The sequence below is a fragment of the Saimiri boliviensis genome, chromosome 21, assembly GCF_048565385.1.
Source record: "Saimiri boliviensis isolate mSaiBol1 chromosome 21, mSaiBol1.pri, whole genome shotgun sequence".
Taxonomy (NCBI): Eukaryota; Metazoa; Chordata; class Mammalia; order Primates; family Cebidae; genus Saimiri; species Saimiri boliviensis.
Window position 1 is genome coordinate 22,707,876 of NC_133469.1, and position 20,165 is coordinate 22,728,040.

The following is a 20,165-nucleotide window of genomic DNA, read 5'->3' on the forward strand; positions in this document are numbered from 1 at the left end:
AGGGCCTTGTGAGGAAGACCAGCTCCACCACCGCCTGGCTGTCTGCCCTGGGTCTGGCCTTCAACAGTGCTGATGCAACAGGTTTGGGAGAAGTAAATGAGGGCATGCAGGGCAGAGCCTATGCTGCAGGGCCTGGCACACAGAAGCTGCTCAATAAGTGGGAATTTATTGCTGCTATTTTCACATTTCATGTTTTTCCCAAACCTGATACATTTATAAGAGCTGCGTGAGGCTGGGTGTGGTGGCTCACGCCTATAATCCCAGCACTTTGGGAAGCTGAGGCAGAAGAATTGCTTGGACCTGGGAGGCGGGGATTGCAGTTCGAGATCAGCCTGGCCAACATGGCAAAACCTTGTCTCTACTAAAAATACAAAAATTAGGTGGGCGTGGTGGTGCGTGTCTGTAATCCCAGCTACTCCAGAGGCTGAGGCAGGAGAATTACTTGAACCTGGGAGATGGAGACTGCAATGAGCCAAGATTGTACCACTGCACTCCAGCCTGGGTGACAGAGCAAGACTTCATCTCTGAGTGCCACTCAATGCCCTGGTTACGTCACACACAGTAGTCGCATGTAATAGTTGCTTGCTATGTGATGAGCACTAGCGTGCACACTGTTCTCATGAACTTTACACACCAAAGTTCTTCAGTCCTCACAATAACCTCAAGAGGTAGATTTTGCAGATGAAGAAACAGAAATAGAGTCATTTATCAAGGTTGCCTGGTTTCCATGTGGCAGAAGACAGAGCTGGGTCCCGGCAGCCAGACTCCGGAGCCCCGACACAAACCACATCACACCCGTCCTCAAAGCATGGAAACGTTCCCAGCAATAAGGCAGGCAAAGGCCAGCGTGGCACAGATTCCAAAAACAGCTCAAGAGTTGACTTCTCTGAAAGAACCATCCGTCTCAGGTCAGCCTTGTGATCACAAACCCACATGAAAATTGTTCAAAGTTCTGCAGAAGAGGAAGTCCAGGGCAACGCAAAAGCCGCAGTGACCACAATCGACCGTGTGACTGGAGGCGGCTCCACCCGGAATGGGAACGGGACCATGCTTCAGTTCAAAATTACACTTGCTAGAAAGTCACCCAAGGATTGTGGTGGCCCACAGCTGACTGAATGAACAAGCCTGCAAAATTTTTAAAAATGTCTTACACCCTACTTGACTAACTTCCTCACCAATTCTCACAACTCTCTCGGCATTTCTGAGAACCTCTCATACCCTGCACCCTTCCTTACCCAGCTTTCCTTTGCTGTCCATAGTTTTCACTGCCATGCCCTACACCCCGCCCCCCAGGTACATAACTTATACTCACTTGCTCAGATTGTGCACCAAGAAAAAAATTCAACACATTCATTTACCCCAGTGCAGTAATGGGAATACCTGATAAAGACAGCTAAAAGGATACAGAACAAATAAGGCATGAAGCAGGACATCTGCCAAGTCATCCCAAGTGTCTCTCCCCAAACAGAGCCTAGCACTGTGCCAAGAGTGAGCCACACAGACTTTGCTGAACACACTCCTCACATATGTCCTCATGTTTGGGACACAGAATTTACTATTGAAAATTGCTGCACTTTGGGAGGCCAAGGTGGGCAGATCATGAGGTCAGGAGTTGGAGACCAGCCTGACTAACGTGGTGAAACCCCATCTCTACTAAAAATACAAAAATTAGCTGGGCATGGTGGTGCACACCTGAAATCTCGACTACTCGGGAGGCTGAGGCAGGAGAATCACTTGAACCCAGAAGACGGAGGCTGTAGTTAGCCAAGATCGCACCATTGCACTCCAGCCTGGGGGACAGTGCGAGATCCTACCTCAAAAAAAAAAGTGCTACATGGCTCAAAGCCAGAGCAAATAAGACAGCCAACAGAACATTAGTATGTAAGTTAAATGTTTTATTTCTTTCTAATCTTATCTGAACAGTATAGGCAGAGTGTGGACTGCTAAAACATGTTGTGGAGATCAATGTAGAAGACGTTTAAGTTTTTCATTCTGGTAACTTGTCCACATAACTGAAATTCACTTCTTGTTAAATTCCATGTCTTATACTAGAGTAAATAAAGCTGAAAATCTCATTAGCTAACACAAGGGAGTTAAGATTACAGTGGCAAACAGCACTGCCCCCTTTTCTTGGCTTTTGCTTAAATATAACCTTAACTTATATCCAACCTCCAGCTATTCCCAGAAGCCTGGAACCAATCACTGTGTTCAGTGGTCATCAGCTTATGGCTGGTTTTTTATTTTAAATCAGTGGTGAATAAAATATTTTAAAGAGCTTTTGTGACTTAGTCTCTGCTTTCAAAGGATTTTAAGTTTTCAAAAGAGAAAACCTCACCAAACGTTAAGTTCTGAGTATTAAAGGCTATGAGACTGTTACAGACTACTTAGCTCTAGAGACTTGTTAGATATAACAGAAACATCTGAAAGCACAGAAAACCGATGTGTAAATCCAGGTGTACTCAAGAATTGAGGGTAAATTGCACGTCACCAAAATTAAAAATGTGTATGTTTCAAAGTATAAAGGACACCATCCAGAAAGTGAAAAGATACCTACAGAATGGGGAAAAGTATCTGCAAATTGGGTATCGGATAAGGAACTTGTATCCAGAATAAAGAACTCTCACAACTCAATAAAAAGACAACCCAACTTTTTAAACAGCCAAAGGATTTGGATAGATACTTCTCTAAACAAGACCCATGAAAGCACAAGAAAATATGCCAACCCATGATCCTTTCATGACAGGATGCTCAGCATCAGTAACCATTAGGGAAATGCAAATCAAAACCTCAAGTGAGATACCGCTTCACACCCGCTAGGAAGACTATGATAAAGCAAACAGACAATAACAAGTGTTGGGAGGATGTGGAGAAACTGGAACCCTCCTACACTGCTGGTGGGAATGTAAAACAGGGCTGCAACTTTGGAAAACAGGTTGACAGCTCCTCAAAAAGTTACACAGAGAGCTACCACATGACCCAACAATTTCACTCTTAGGTAAATCCCAGCACTTTGGGAGGCCAAGGCGGGAGGATTGCATGAGCCCAGGAGTTTGAGACCAGCCTGGGAACCATGGTGAAGCCCCATCTCTACAAAGAATACAAAACTCAGCTGGGTGTGGTGGTGCACCTGTGATCCCAGTTATGTGGGAGGCTGAGACAGGAGGAAACCTGGAGGTTGAGGCTGTAGTGAGCCGTGATCACACCACTGCATTCCAGCCTCGGCATTGGAATGAGACCCTAAGAAAACCCTGAGGACCATAACCATGTCTTATGGGTCACCATATTTTCAAAAGGGCCTGGCATATAGTAGGTATAAATGTATGTAAATAGGCCAGGCACGGTGCCTCACTCCTGTAATCCTAGCACTTTTGGAAGCCGAGGCGGGTGGATCACCTGAGGTCAGGAGTTCAAGACTAGCCTGCCCAACGTGGCGAAACCCCATCTCTATTAAAAATACAAAAATCAGCTGGGCATGGTGGCGGGTGCCTATAATCCCAGCTACTCGGAAGGGTGAGGCAGAGAATGGCTTGAACCCAGGAGGTGGCGGTTGCAGTGAGCCCTGATCACGCCACTGCACTACAGCCTGGGCGACAAGAGCAAAACTCCATCTCAAAAAAAAAAAAAGTATGTAAATATTGGTAGAGTACAGATGTTGTGTTTTTTTTTTTTTAATCCTACTCTTAGCAAAGATCTCATTTATTAGATGTTGAGCCTTTTCACCAAAGATTTCATTAGAGGAATTCCCCCACTGCATCCAGTGCCTTCTACAACAGTCCCAGCCTAAAGAAAACGGTCCCCTCCAGCACCTTCTCCCAGCCCAGGACACCCCCAATCAGTCTGCTCTCTCTCTAAAGTCTCCTCCTAACCAGAGTGCTATGAGGCTTTCTGGTGGATATAAAAAACAAAACAAAACAGAACAGGTTTTTGTTTTTGTGTTGTTTTGTTTTTACATTTTTGACACAGGGTCTCACTGTCACCCAGGACGTCGTTAGTACAGCGCGATTGTGGTTCACTACAGCCTTCACCTCCTGGGCTCAAGCAGTCCTCCTGGCCTCGGCCTCCTGAGGAGTTGGGACTACAGGCACATGCACCACACCCAGCTAACATTTTAATTTTGTATAGAGATGGGGTCTCGCTAGTATTGCCCAGAGTGGTCTGAAACTGCTGGGCTCAAGCGATCCTGCCCACTTGGCTTCCCAAAGTGCTAGGATTACAGGGGTGAACCAGCACACCTGATCCCAGCAAGTCTTTCTGGAAGTGCATAATATGAGCTCTTGAGGAAGAGGAGGAAGCATGGGATGTGGTCCTCTCTAGCAGTCTGGCTAGAGGCAGAATTAGCATTCGTGCAACAGCAGCAACTCAGGGCAGGGAATGGAGATAAACTGGAAATAGGGCCGGGCGCGGTAGCTCACACCTGTAATCCCAGCACTTTGGGAGGCCAAGGCGGGTGGATCACAAGGTCAAGAGATCGAGACCATCCTGGTCAACATGGTGAAACCCCATCTCTACTAAAAATACAAAAAATTAGCTCGGCGTGGTGGCACACGCCTGTAGTCCCAGCTACTCAGGAGGCTGAGGCAGGAGAATTGCCTGAACCCAGGAGGCGGAGGTTGCGGTGAGCCGAGATCTCGCCATTGCACCCCAGCCTGGGTAACAAGAGAGAAACTCCATCTCAAAAAACAAAACAAACAAACAAACAAACAAACAAACTGGAAATAAAGACAGTAAGGGCCTTTGGTGGAAGGATATTCTTCTGGGCTTCCAAAAGCGTATATTGCAAATGACTTTCCTGCCTTTCCCATCATACAATCAGAATTAGCAGCCTTCCCCACAGCATTCTGTTCAAATCTGCCTGCGATCACAGCAGACTGCATACACGTCCGGCTCCCTACTATAGAATACATTCCCGGTAGACATGGACAGCTTTTGGCTCCTGGAAAACCATCCGCAAAGTCTTGCACACAGGAAGTCAACAGTCTGTATTTGCTGAACTTAAGTATTTACTTCACAACAATTACTATTTTAACATCTCTTTTCTGAAGACTGTAAGTGTTTGTGGCAACAGAGGGGACAGCCAGGCAGAATCGTCAGGCTGTTGACACACCCTTCATGCGACCTACCTTGAGCAGCTTCGCACTCCGGCCACACCCACTTTCTCTGAAACACCACCGGCGTTTCCCTCTTATCATTTTTTGGTAGCCCAGCTGCCCGTCTGCTGTCGGCCTGGCCCAGATGCGGCTGCGCTGGCCAGTCGCCCTCGGTTCCTGCTCAACTCCACCCACCTCCCACTGAGTGCCAGGTCCTGCACTTCCACTGAGCCTGCCCTGGCCCCCATCAGTGCCCTGCACACTTGGAGGTGTCTGTGATCATCTGTCTATCGGTCCCTCCCCAGACACTGTGGACTGCGGGAGGGCAGTGTTTATTTCACTGCGGTGCTGTGCTGGCAAATGCTTAACGGACTGGTCTCCAAGAACATGGGCATGTATTTACATGGACGTACATTTATTTTCAATTTTACTGATGTAAAAGATAAGCAGCACACAATGGTAATAAAAGATACAATATAATGATAAATATCATAATAAAATACACAATTATATACTGTAATAGAGCACGTAGGAACAAAAGCTATTAATACTCTTCATTGTAAATTCCACATAGCCAATTGATTCTCCCCGTATGCTTTCATAGACTTTTTTTTTTAAATTTGGCCCAACTCTTACATCTATGGCCATTTACTCTACTTTAAGGAATAAAACAAAAGTGAAAGAAAGATAAAGATCAATCATGACATGAGCAACTTCTCTGCTGAACTGGACACTAGTTTCAAATACCAGAAGAATGTTTACTCAATTTTCTTGTCCTATTCAAAATATAATGGCTACGGACACAAAACGCTTTCAGTTTAAACTGCAATGTTAACATTTTCTTCATCACTTTCTTAGACAATGAACAAAACAACAAACCCAGCCCGAATGCGTCGTGTTTGCGAGTTTCCTTGGTGTAAATACTCCCACCGAGGCTAATGTCCGGCCCCCACCGTGACATATCTGAGTGCAGACACAGCCGGGAAGACACACGCACAGCACGTTACTACATGGTATTTCCACCACAGACACAGCAGATGTGATGGCACATGTGACGGCACAGGTGACGCTAAGGTCACGAGGAAGTGATAAGTTCTGAGTATGTATTACCTTTGTTTTTATTATAATTCATTTAATTATAATGGCGGCAGTTAACAACCGACTTGCAAAATTCCTTAAGAGACGGGTGCAGTGGCTCATGCCTGCAGAGGAACAGAGATGGCTTGAGCCCAGGAGTAGGAGACCAGCCTTGGTAACATCGTGAGACCTTGCCTCTAAAAAAAATTAACAAAATTAGCCAGGACTAGTGGTGCTTCCCTGTAGTCCCAGCTACTTAGGAGGCTCAGGTGAGAGAATCAATCACTTGAGCCTGGGAGGTCGAGGTTGCAGTGAACTCAGACTGTGCCACTGCACTCCAGCCTGGGCAACAGAGCAAGGCCATATCTCAAAAAAATTTTTTTTAAAGTAACAAAAGGGTATGAGCTGGCTCTAGCAGGCCATGGGTCACTACTGACCTCCCAGCGTTCAGCACGCAAAAGATGGTGATGGCACTTGTGGACACACAGCACAGCCCCCAGTGCCTTTACTCCTGAAGTCTGTGCTCCAAAGGGAATCAAGGCTCTCCCATAGCCGGGCACTAGAGGAACTGTACATGTAACACATTATCTTTTCAAAACTGGGGTAAAATGCCATTTTAAAAACCGAGCATAAAGTCAAATATAAAATGTTTTATTGGCCAGGCACGGTGGCTCACGCCTGTAATCCCAGCACTTTGGGAGGCCAAGGCAGGTGGATCACGAGGTCAGGAGTTCAAGACCAGCCTGGCCAAGATGGTGAAACCTCGACTCTACTAAAAATACAAAAATTAGCTGGGCATGGTGGCAGGCACCTGTAAAGCTACTCAAAAGGCTGAGGAAGGAGAATCACTTGAACCCGGTCAGCAGAGCTTGCAGTGAGCTGAGATTCATGCCACTGCACTCCAGACTGGGTGACAGAGACAGACTCCATCTCAAAAAAAAAAAAAAAGTTTTCTTTAATACATTCTCCGTGAGGTATTTCTTCTACAAAAACACCTGGGCAGCTCTGCTGCCCCTCAGCAAGCATGAGTGGGGAAGTGCATGTTAAATCCTTCAAAGGTGTGACTGGGTTTAGCACCCTGGGTGGCACTAGTCACAGGCTGTTCTTAAAGCTCACGAGCTCAGCTCCTAGTCTGGAAAGGACAGAGTCCAAAAAGGACCTCAGGCTCAGAGGGCCTTGAGCTGAGGCCACAGCCTGGGAATGTCCCTGGGCCCTGTGGGTCTCTTACAGCTCAGCAGGTCTCTCTCATTCTGTCTCTCCTATTTTATTTAGAGAAGGGGTCTCACTTTGTTGCCCAGATTGGTCTGGAACTCCCAAGCTCAAGTGATCTCCTGCCTCGGCCTCACGAAGTGTTGGGATTACAAGCGTGAGCCACCACGCATGGCCAATTCTGTCTCTTCTTACACTGCTGCACCACCTTCCCTTCAACCTCCTTGGCTCCTCACCCCTGCCAATTTCCCTGGGACCCTCCCTGCACCCTCCTAGGCCGGCTTTGGCCCTTGGTCTCTGCCACCTCCCTTCCCCTCTTTAACAACCAAGGGTCTTAATTCCACCTGCTGCTATCACCAGTGACTCCTGAGTCCGCAGGGGACTACAGGCGCTCTCATCTCTACCTATTATCCTCATGACAGAACCTTGTGCGCCCAAGGACGGAGGCGAGCAGCGTCCTTCAGACTCAACTGCACCTCCACCAGTCATGCGGAGAGAGGCCACCATATCAGCCAGGACCAGGATTTCCTGGAACTCTGACTTCCGTACTCCCAAACACAAGGCCGAAACTAAACCCACCTCCTCAGAGTCTCCACGTGGCTCTCCTCCCCAGAGAGCAGCACTGCCTGCCCCACTCCAGGCCTCCTTGTCCACGCCCCTCTTCTCCGTCCCCAGTCACTACCCTGTCCTCACCACCCCCCTCCAGTGGACACCGGTCCACACTGTCCGCCACACCTTCATCGTCCCTGGACACCTTCATACCCTGCCACGTCCTATGGAAGAATCCTATGTTAGGGTGCCCTATCAGACCCCAAGATAATATTCCTGTTCAGGAAATAGACATTGAAGGATTCAGGAGTCAAGGGGGACACTTCCACTAATTTACAAATTGTTCTGGCAAAAAAAATTTCAAAGAGAAGAAGAAAATATGAAAAATCAAATGAGGCAAAATGTAAAAAACATTGGTGACGCTATGTAAAGACAAACTCCTTATACTACTCTCAAACTTTTCTGAAATTATACCAAAATAAAGCTACCCCCAAAAAATCCAAACCTCACCTTAGCATCAAAGTTCAACAATAAACAGCTCTGCTTGCAGGCAGAAACCACTCCTGCCAGGCAGGGTCCATCGGTCTGACAGCTTGTTTTTGCCCCCCTCTCAACACCTAGACTCAGGATTTCCCCAGTCCCTCCCTTTTAAGCTACTTCTTCCACTGCCCCAGGGCCGGCTCCCGACTCACTTCCGGGGTGCTTAGGAAGGAAAGGAACTAACATTCCCTGAGCACCTGCTGCCAGCCAGGCCAACACTGCCCTTGCCACTCACCGTGCGGTGTCTCCCTAATCCTCAACACACCTCAGCGAGGAGGGCCTCCCGGAGACTCGGAGAGATGGAGACACCCGTACAAGGTTACACAGCCGCCGATCCAGAGCTGGAACGTGACCCGGTGGTCTGCGCCGTCCACAGCACTGACCCCACACCTCACTGCTCCCTGATGCCTTCTCAGACCATACTCCCCCCAACCCCGGCCCAGTCACTCAGTGCACACGGATGGGCTGCTCTGACCATGTCCTGCTTTAAATGCTTAGGGATCCGTCAGAGAACAAAACAAACAGGGTTTCTGACTTCATTTCTGTGGACGGAGACAGACAATAAAGGTCGTATTTATTAAACACTTAAATAATATAGCATGGACTCCATGGCAGCTGTTATGCTTATGAACACAAATTAATTTGAGTCTCACAAAAATCCTGTTAGGTATTGTTCTTACAAATGAGGAAACCAAGGCCAAAGCGGTTAAATAATCCACCCAAAGCCACATGGGGAGCAAGTGGTGAGGTCACAACTCAGCCCCAGGCAGCCGGACTGCACAGCCCGGGCTCTGCCCCCTTGGTAAGCATCAGTGAGCAACACGGCCCGCTAGAGGGGTAAGCACCCTGGACAAATGGAGGGCAAAGCAGGGTAAAGGGAATCGGGCACACCAAGGGCAAGGAGAAACACGGACATTTTAAACTGGGAGGCACGAGGATTCCCGGAGGAGGTAACAGCTGAGCAAAGACATGCAGGGGTTGAGGGGTTACCATGCAATACTGCAGGAAAGACTGTTTCAGGGAGGGGACCCCTGAGGCAGGGTGTGCCTGGAGCGCGGGAGGAAGCTCGGGCGAGGGAGGAGACAGCCCTGCCTTTCGTGCAACAGAATGACCATGCGTGCTGCGTGCCTGATTCCCTGCCCGCCTTGTGCCTACATGGCTCTTTTAGTTTTCATCTTGACTTCCAAAATGAACCGTGAACTCTGAGAACAGACCCTGTGATCTCTACTCCCTCTGCCAGTCCCTGGAACTTTCAAGCGGATGCTTGCTGGGTCTGTCTGCCTCGCCTTCGGATTCCACAAAACTATGAGGTCTAGGATGACGCGCAGGTCCTGCCAGAGAAGCTCCTGACACCTCCGCCACTGGTCCTCCTACACTAGCGTAAGCAGTAACCTCTGCCTGGGCTGGGGAAGCAGCAGTAAGTAAATGGCACTTGTATTCTGCCTATCCACTTTTATATTCAAATGTTATTCCCAGTAGGCCCCTTTAAACTGGCACGCAGCCAATATCACCCTACTTGACAAATGGCAAAAACAATCAGCAACTCACCTGAGCTCACTGTGCAGCAGCAGAATCAAGGCTTTCTCATCTAGACTGGCAGGTCAGGGTCTGCAGAGGCCACTGGCATCTTCACTCTCCTTTATGACCCACCCACCTTCCCTCAAGCCCAGCCCCAGGCCCTGCAGAATGAAGTCACTGAGGACTCACAGTTCTTGAATTTCAGCACATGAATTACTCTTAAGAGGTGAGTAATTGACCAGGCCGGGCACGGGGGCTCAGGAGGCCAAGGTGGGCAGATTACCTGAGGACAGGAGTTCAAGACCAGCCTGGCCAACATGGTGAAACCCCGTCTCTACTTAAAATACAAAAATTAGCCAGGCGTGGTGGCACACGCCTGTAGTCTCAGCTACTCAGGAGGCTCAAACAGGAGAATCGCTTGAACCCAGGAGGCGGAGGTTGCAGTGAGCTGAGATGGTGCCACTGCACTTCAGCCTGGGCAACAGAGTGTGAGACTCTGTTTCAAAAAAAAAAAAAAAAAAAAAAACAGGGCCGGGCGCGGTGGCTCAAGCCTGTAATCCCAGCACTTTGGGAGGCCGAGGCGGGTGGATCACGAGGTCGAGAGATCGAGACCATCTTGGTCAACATGGTGAAACCTCGTCTCTACTAAAAATACAAAAAATTAGCTGGGCATGGTGGTGCGTGCCTGTAATCCCAGCTACTCAGGAGGCTGAGGCAGGAGAATTGCCTGAACCCGGGAGGTGGAGGTTGCGGTGAGCCGAGATCGCGCCATTGCACTCCAGCCTGGGTAACAAGAGCGAAACTCCGTCTCAAAAAAAAAAAAAAAAAAAAAAAGAGGTAAGTCATGACCCAACAGTACAGGCTCCTGATCCCATCTAAATAGGTTTAAGGCAAAGACCAAGCATTTAGTTAAGTCACAGAGAATTTAGCTAAATGCAGTGAGTCACCCACTTCACACAGAGAAAAACGCATCCCTCTACTCCTGTCTCACCTCGTACAGAATGCCCAGATTTCTTTCCCATAGTTCCCTTTGAACTATGCAGGCTACTCATAGGGAAATAGGAATATGCATCAGACACATCCCTATTTCTAGCCTCAGTCTTTTAAGTAGCAAAAGTAAATCCCTTTTTGTCATAAGTCAGAAATGGTAGGATATCTTTTTCTTTCCATTTATTTCCAAAGTAGATTATACCAATTTAATTCCATTTTATTTTCCAGAGTAAGCATACCAAAAAAAACATACTGGAAGAATCATTTTCAATTGGATGTGGTGGTTCACATCTGTAATTCCAACACTTTGGGAGGCTGAGGCAGGAGAATCATTGAGACTAGGAGTTCGAGGCCAGACTGGGCAATACAGCAAGACCCCTTCTCTGCTAAAAATAAAAGAAAAATTGGCTGTGCATAGGGGTGCACACCTGTAGTCCCAGCCAATCAGGAGACTGAGAAAGAAGGGTTGCCTGAGCCCCGGAGTTCCAGGCTGCAGTGTGCTACTCAGGAGACTGAGGAAGAAGCATTGCTTGAGCCCAGGAGTCCCAGGCTGCAGTAAGCTATGATCATGCCACTGCACTCTGGCCTGAGTGATAGAGCAAGGCCCTGTCTCGAAAAAAAAGAAAAAAGAAAAAGAAGAGGAATCATTTTCCATAGACTGACAGGTAATGGAAGAGAGGAAAACGGAAAGAGAAGGTTTTGAAACTGTAACTAAGTGGCTGTTGCATTCAGGAGATGGCTTCTCCTGGAGGCAGCAGGGATGGCAGCACCTCTGTAAAGGAAAGCACGGTCCCTGCTCTCCGCAGTTCACATGCTTCAAGACAAGTGATCCTTGAGCCCTACGCCTGCTCTCCCTTTAGGCAATTGCTGGGCATGCTGCCCCCTGGACAGCTCCAGCATGGGTGCTGGGGAACCGCTGGAGGAGTGTGGGTGCAGAGAGCGGCAGGTACCTGCCCACCTGTGATGGAACAGCTGCCATGTCACTATTTACCTATGGCAGGTACTCAGTGAGCAACAGCAGTCAGAGGGAAGCTGGCTTTCCTGATCACTGTCCTGTGGTGTGGACAAGACCACCCTCATTCTTAAAAAACTCACACTGAATTATTTAGTGTAAGGGGGCACAATGTCTTCAACTTTCAAACTGGCCTGGGAAAAAAAATGCATCTACACACGGGGAGAATTATAAAGCAAATGGGGTCAAATGATCAAATCTAATAAATCCAGGTAATGGACAGGGAGTGCCCAGTACTCCTCCTGCAACTTACCTGTAAACAGGAAACTGTATCAAAATAGAGTTGCCCTAAAGGTGAATATCTGTGGTCCAACAAACAGGCGGGCATGCTGCCCCAGTCACAGCAGAGGGCACCTGCTGCCCAGCACACCTGAGGCCAAGGCAGGGGAGGGAGCGGCACAGCGCCGTGCCCAGAGAGAGGGTGGAAACAGCTAAAAATGCTGACGGAAGTCTGTGAGCATCGGCCATCTCCAGGGTTTTCTCCAGAACCAAGTCATACTTCTGGCGCTTGGAAAACAAGGCCAGCTCTACCAATAGGGTGCTGGAAAGGCACCCACCCAGCATTATCCGGGGCGCTGCCCTCCCCTTATCCCTTCTATCTAATCAGTGTCCTCTTCCCAAAATGTATCTGGCATTGGGTCCCTTCCTCTCCACATCCTCTGCCAACATCCTGTTCCAGTTCCTTGTCGTGTCACACCTGAGTCATCTGCACCCGCCAGGGGTGGGCACGCCACCACCCAGGCACCAAATGCAGCCTGCAAGCAAAGAATGATGCTTACATTTCTAAAGGGTTGGGGAAAAAATTAAAAGGAGGCTATTTTGTGACATGTAAAAATGACATAAAATTTAAATTTCCAAGGCCACAAATAAAAGCATTACTGGAACCCGGCCACAGGCATCCACTTCTGTGCTCTCTGTGGCTGCCTTTGTACAACAGCAGAGGGGAGCAGCCTCAGAGTCCGATCAGCTCAGGGAACCTAAAATACTTACCTTCTGGCCTTCTACAGAAAAAAGTTTGCTGACTCCTCCCCGGCTGATCTTGTCTGACTCAGTTCTCCTGCCTCTACAAGATTAACTGACCTAAAACTCAACTTTCATCCTGTTGCTGTGTGTTCAAACCCCCGACAGACTCCCTGATGCCCATAAAGCCCAAACTGTACCCTGACATCCATTCGACCGTAAGAATAAACAAGAGAAGCCCTCAAGGCCATGCCTTTGTTCATGCTGTTCCCTGCCTTTCAGGAAGCCCTTCCTGCCCTCCACAGCTACCACCTTACTGTTAGGGCAAGGCTCTGGGAACACTCCGGCTCCCTCTGCTCTGCTCTGCTCCCACAGCACCCTATACTTACCCTCATCACAGCTCTTACCACGCAGCACTGAAATCATCTATTTGTGCGTCTGTCTCGCCAGCTGCAGCAAGATCCCAGAGGGCAAGGAACACATCTTACTCACCTCCCATCACCCAGACGGAACCCGGGACAGCAGCTCATCAAGGCTGAATGCAACCCCAGCTGGCCAGGCTGGCCTCCTCGCTGCCCCTGAATGCACCCTGCTCACCCCAGCAGCCCATCTCACTTAGACAATCCTCCCACGGCCTGGGGCACACTTCAAATTGCATCTCCTACACAGGCCCATGGAAGTTAACATGGAGGCAAGTTAAACCCCCAGCTCTTCTCACCCATGTGTCGAGTGCCCTCGCACAAGATGCTTCTGTCTCTGGGTCCTCATCTGTAAAGCAGGAATGACTCAGTATCCCTTCAGTTGCAGGACTGACAACACATATAAAGCTTCCGAACCGGCACTTGGCATACCATCGATTTTTAAGAAGTCACAGCATGCTTGTCCTTCTCAATCCCACCGTTTACGCCAGGCGTCCCCAAACTACAGCCCGCGGGCCGCATGCGGCCCCCTGAGGCCATTTATCCGGCCCCCCGCCGCACTTCAGGAAGGGGCACCTCTTTCATTGGTGGTCAGTGAGAGGAGCACAGTATGTGGTGGCCCTCCAACGGTCTGAGGGACAGTGAACTGGCCCCCTGTGTAAAAAGTTTGGGGACGCCTGGTCTACGCCATCTGGGTGTTTCAGCCCGTTTCTTCCCCGTAACTGCTGTATACATTACTCCCAGCTCTCCTGAAGCAGGCAGACTTGTCACGAGCAGAGACAGGTCGTAGTACACTTCCACGAAGTTGCCTTTGCCCTAAAACCCAGGACAACGCAACATGTGGAAGAAGGGACTAACGGATACAACTTTAACCAACAAATCATTTCAGTAAGTTTAAAGAATTCCTTAAAAAAAAAAAAAAAAAAAAAAAAAAAAAAGCCCCAGGGGATCAGGAGTGAGATAGAGAGCAGGCTTTTGCCGATGCTTTCCTATTGATGAGAAATGCAGTTAGAGGGCGGGAGCAAGTGGGCCGAGGAGGGGACCAGCAAGACAGGAAAGAACTCCCCCTTGAAGGCCGCACTGCTCATTCTCACCCGTACAGACACTGCAAAGAAACCCGCTGCTGACTTCCTGGATGCTCCCCTGAAGACTGTCTCTGGACCAAAGAGAGCCCCAAGCCTGAGAATTCCATTCCAACTTTCTTGAGCACCACTCAATAACAGCACCAGCTGATGCTTGGGGTGCTCACTGCGTGCTCACCACGTGCCTGGGAGGATTCTAAATGCTTACAACCACACAAGGTAAATGGGACTGTTATGCCCTTCATTGCACAGATGAGGAAACTGAGTCCCAGGAGAGTGAGGAACACACTTCGGGTCACACACTCTAGTAACTAGGATAGCACAGCACAGTCTGGCTCCAGAGCCCAAGCTCTTCACCACAACACGTTTTGACTGTCCTACTCTGATTTAGCTCTACCATTTACCAGGTGAGAAACCTCAGGCAAGTCATCTAACCTCCCTGAGCCTTATCTTTCAAGTGGGCCTCATATAGGTAACTTCATAAGACTGCCCTGAGGACTGAAGGTGATCATGCCATGACACATATGATGAGGCAGACTGCTGAGAAATCGGTTCCTTTCCACTTTTCCCATATCCCAGTACAAGAGAGGTTTTTAGCCAAACCCTCTGATCTCCTTTAAACTGGGAATGATCTATATGCCCTGCTCGATTTTCCTGCCTCCTGCCTGTGCCTAAGCATTTGGACCTCATAAAAGCTTACAAAAACAGCCTGGAGACAAGAATGGAAAGCAACCGCACATGGAGCTGAGTGGGGCAGCACAGCAGAGACAGTCCAGACGGCTCCTGGCATGCATATGAATACTGCATGAGCAGAGGCTGGGCCAGGCAGGCCCTGCCAGGACGCGCCGCAACTGACAGCCCGTGACAGCACCTAGATCCATGTGCCACACCGACAGGGCCAGCCCACAGGCCTGGGAGGCTGCAGGCAGAGCCAGGAGCACCTGTGCCTCTGAGCCTGCATGTGTGTATGTACTGCAGGGGGACAAAGAGGGGCGGGCAGGTGAGGGTGACAGGCAGTCACTCCCACCAATGATGGCATATCAGACTGCCTGAAATGTTGTATACAGCAAGGTAAAATTTTCAATTCCTACAGAAGGAATTCTGTTGGAAAATTCCTTTACTGTGAAGAATTTAGTTTTAAGCCAAGAAAGTACAGATACACATTAGTTTATTTTGAAGGTAAATCCACATTTCTATACATGAAGTTTGCTTGAAGTGTGGGAGATACCTTTAAGCCATGAATCCTTCCTCTGGGCTGGTGGTCATGCACAGAAGGAATTTGTCATTAGCACCATGTAAAAGTGTCCTTCATGTTAGCAAGTCAGCTCAATTAATACAGCAGGGAACAGAGGTCAGGTGATTAACTCATTTCTAGGAGATGTAAGTAATTTCTATTTGAATGGACCTAATCAAATGGATCCAAAGGTCTTAGAAAATAAAAGGTTAAAACCCAACAAAACTGTATCTTATTCATCCTATCCAGTAGTAAGAAGTCCTATGACGCCTTTTTCCGCAACACATCAGCTTCCAAACACAGCACATGACAAAAAAATACTTCAGGAAGATGGAGGAAACGGGGATTTGCTACCGTGCTGGCTGACGACATTATTGGAAGGCTCCACCCAGCTCTGAGGCCGTGGTAGGCACAGCAGCGTTAGAAAAGAGCCCTCGAAGCAGCATGGACAATCTGATGCCCAATGCACGAACGAGGTGCCTCCACGCTCAGGACTGCCTCCATCCACTGCTGCTAGAGCGCCTAGGAAAGGGCACAGCCCGTGGCACCTCCTCTGGGAAGGGCTACCCGGTCCCCCTGGGGCACCTATACCTCTCCATGAGTAGCTGGGCAAGGACAAGCACATTTAGGCCACCAGATCCAAAGTGGTGATGGGCCCAAGGGCAGCCTGCAGGCAAGGGAAATGGCCCCAGCCTTTCCTGCAGCCAAGGCGCAGGACCGGTCCTCAGGAAGGAGCTGCAAAATGATCCTGTTTGCAAAACACAAACATTCCAGAACAGTAGCCACAGTGGGTAGGTCAATTCTACACATTCTCCATCTTATGTGAAGCAAATAAACAAAACTGAGTCCAGAAGGAGTATTTTCCTACTTAGCATAAATTTGCTTAGCACTCTACGTCCAGGGCTTCCCGGCCAGTTAAGTCCTTTGCCACAGCACGCTACAGATCACTGCACTTGCATGGCTGCCAATGCATGCAGCCTCTTAAACATGCAACCTCTTGCAGGCGCAGGCTGTGTTACCATGTGGCAGTTACATACAAAAGGTGCTCAATAAATGTGCTGAAAAAAGTCAGTGTGTAAAGCACTCCTAAAGCAGGAATGCCCTCTGCTCACCCCAAGGGCGGCTGAGGCCCAGGCCTTGTTTGGGTCCCCACTGTCCGCCAGGGCCCAGCGCAGAGCTCACTACGCGGGGAGGGCTGCTTCGAGCTGCCCCTGTGCATTTTCTCCCCGCCTCACATCGTCTCTTTCTGCCCCGTTCCTCCTCCTTTTGCTCTCTCCTCATTTATCTCATGGGATTTGGAGTCATTCGCTATGTAAATTACTGGGTTCATGGCCCTTTACCTCACAGGAGCAGTTTCCCTGCTGTAAAATGAGGTGAAAGGACCCTACCTGAAGACTAGAAGCGACGCATGTGCCATCTGGCCACGGTAATGAAAGTGATCGCTGTTACCGCTTTCTTATATACCTGTCCACAGGCCCCACTGTCTAAAGGTACTCAAATACCAAAAGCAGAAAGTTGATTTGTTCTTTCCACCCTGCAAGGGTGGTTTTGAGAAAGCCAATCTGTTTTGGAAAGAAACTGACCCGAGCCCATGTCACTAGTTAAAAAATTTCCTTTTTCCTTTTTCACAGGGAAATGAATGACTCTGACTAGTCATGGTCAAACTGGGTAAAGGGTTTTGTTCCATGAGTTCATGTGACAATTATTATACACAGTGATTAGGATTCCCGGATGGCTCTTTCTCTAATTTTTGTAAATGTTACTTTAAGTTCTGGGACACATGTGCAGAACGTGCACGTTTGTTACACAGGTATACATGTGCCACGGTGGTTTGCTGCACCCATCAACCCGTCATCTAGGTTGTAAGCCCCACATGCGTTAGGTGTTTGTCCTAATGCTCTCCCTTCCCTTGTCTCCCCCACCCAGCGCCGCCCAGCTCATTCTCTCAAAGAATCATCCATAAAGGAGTTTAGCTAGGGCAATAACAGATCTGCTTGGGCTCCACAACTTGGGAATCAAAAGGAAGAGAAGGGCTTCCTCACCTTTTCTGGGAGCAGGGCTGCCCTCAGCGTCTCTGGATCCCAAGGCGCAGCCCCAGGTCCATGAACACACAATGTCCTAAGTGCCCCTCTGGGACGCCCCCAAGTACCTTGGCTCTCCTCCTGGTACTTCACAATTACCTCCTGACTCCATCCCCTAAGAAATCGGCCAGGAATATTTAAAGGGGAATACACCAATTAACCTCAAGGCACCTCTCCTGGCATTTCGCAGAAAGAACTCAAGAGTGAAGAGAGGGAAATTAGGAGGTCTGAAGAGGGGAAGGGGTGACCCTCAGGATGGAGGTAACCCTGTGGAATCTGCCCAAGTCAGTTGCCCTCAACTGGTCCATGAGAGCACAGGTCTGAAACCCAACACCTTCATCTATATCCTGATGCCACCACTTTTTTTAGCCCTCTGTGCCCCACTTTCTAGAGGTATCATAACAGCACCAAGCCTGTCCGCTGTGGTGAGGACTGAGCACATTAAGACATGTGGGCACTCAGGACAGAGCGAGGCACGGACAATGGTCTCTAAGCGTCTGCTGCTGCCATCACTGTGGCTCATCAGCACCAGGCACTGCTCTCCCACCCCTGTCCCTGTCCCATCACAGCCCACCAATTCTCAGTCACAAGGAGGACTTTGGTGGCAGAGGCAGGGGACCAGGAGAGACAGGGAGGAGTACGGCTAAAACCTTTGTAAGGTGACTTTATGTGAGCTGGGGACAGTCCATGCTAAAGGGTAGCTGCCATACCCCTGGGTATGCCACCCACCCCCCGACCAAGCTGCTCCTCCTCCCTCCCCAAGCTTCCAACACTGGCACTGGCCTCCTGGGACCCATGCCACTTCCAGACTTAAACTGGCAACAGATAAGAGGCAGGGGGCTGGGCGAGGCAGCTCGTGTCTGTAATCCCAGCACTTGGGGAGGCTAAGGGAGGAGATCGCTGAGCCCAGAAGTTCAAGACCAGACTGGGCAACACAGAGAGAGCTTGTCTCTACACAACGTTTGAAAAATTAATTGGGTGTGGTGGTACAGGCCTGTAGTACCAGCTGACGTGGGAGGATGGCCCAGACCCGGGAAGCCAAGGCTGCAGTCAGCTGAGATCACGCCACTCCAGCTGGGGCCACGGAGCAAGACCCTGTCTCCAACACACACAAAAAGAAGCATGAGCAGGAGAGAGGAGAAGGCTGGGACGCACTAAGGTTTCATTTCACCTTTACACAGGAAAAGTTAGTAAAAGCTACTAGTTACCCACCAAGGTTTCATTTCGCCTTTACACAGGAAAAGTCAATAAAAGCTACTAGTTAACCACGTGGCTGTGCCATCCGTCTCCTGCTGGAGTTAACCAGACCGAATCTCCTGCCAGAGTTAACCAGACTGAATGCTTCAGCAGATATACAATTCAACAGACACCTGCAGCCCTGCCTAATGCAGGAAGACCCCTCTGCTAGACTCCGTCACACATGACACACGTGCACTCAGCTGGGCGCTACAGAGACGCAGCCTAACAGAACACGAAAGAGATATGTTGTCCTTGCCAAGGTACTCACTACGCAGCAGAAGCTCCTGCCCTTCCTCTTTCACCTTTCATCGAGATATAAGCCAACAGGCTTACTTCTCTCTTCTTTAATCCGATTTCTGTCTTCTCTTTCTTTTTTCTTTTAAGAGACAAGGTCTCACTCTGTCACCCAGGCTAGAATACAGTAGCACGATTAAAGCTCCCTGCAGCCCCGAACTCCTGGCCTCAAGCGATCCTCCCACCTCAGCCTCTGAGCAGCTGGAAATATAGGTGTACACCACCATGCCCGGCTAATTTTTTAAATTTTTGTAGCAACAGGGTCTTACTATGTTGCCCAGACTGGTCTCAAACTCCTGGCCTCAAGCAATACTCCTACCTTAGCCTATCAAAGTGCTGGAATTACAGACGTGAGCCACTGCACCCAGCCTTTTCTTTACTATTATTTTTTTTGAGACAGCAGGGTCTTGCTCTTTCACCGTGGCTGGAATGCAGTGGTGCAATCTCCGCTCACAGCTGCCTTGGCGTCCCAGGATCAAGTGACCCACCTACCTCATCCTCCTGAGTAGCTGGGACTACAGGCATATACCACCCACGCCCAGCTAATTTTCAATTTTTTTGTAGAGACAGGGTTTCACCATGTTGCCCAGGCTGGTCTCGAACTCCTGACCTCAAGTGACCTGCCACCTTGGCCTCTCAAAGTGCTGGGATTATAGGCATGATCCACCACACCTGGCCTCTTTCTTTTTTTTTTTTTTTTTTTTTTTGAGACGGAGTTTCGCTCTTGTTATCCAGGCTGGAGTGCAATGGCGCAATCTCGGCTCACCACAACCTCCGCCTCCTGGGTTCAGGCAATTCTCCTGCCTCAGCCTCCTGAGTAGCTGGGATTACAGGCACGCGCCACCATGCCCAGCTAATTTTTTGTATTTTTAGT

At 49.1% G+C, this 20,165-nt stretch overlaps 1 protein-coding gene across 19 annotated transcripts in view; it reads right to left on the reverse strand.

Moving 5' to 3' along the window:
* Nucleotides 1–20,165, reverse strand: part of MICAL3 (microtubule associated monooxygenase, calponin and LIM domain containing 3) — a 296,358-nt gene that overhangs the window by 187,862 nt on the left and 88,331 nt on the right. Inside the window, exon 1 of one of the 19 annotated variants that reach the window (XM_074391096.1) lies at nt 1–20,078. This exon is cut by the window's left edge and continues 23,172 nt beyond it. The exons of the other annotated variants lie outside the window; for them this stretch is intronic. The gene's annotated coding sequence lies outside the window, so the exon portion shown is untranslated. Of the gene's footprint in view, nt 20,079–20,165 lie in introns of those variants that run through there. 19 annotated transcript variants of the gene reach the window in all.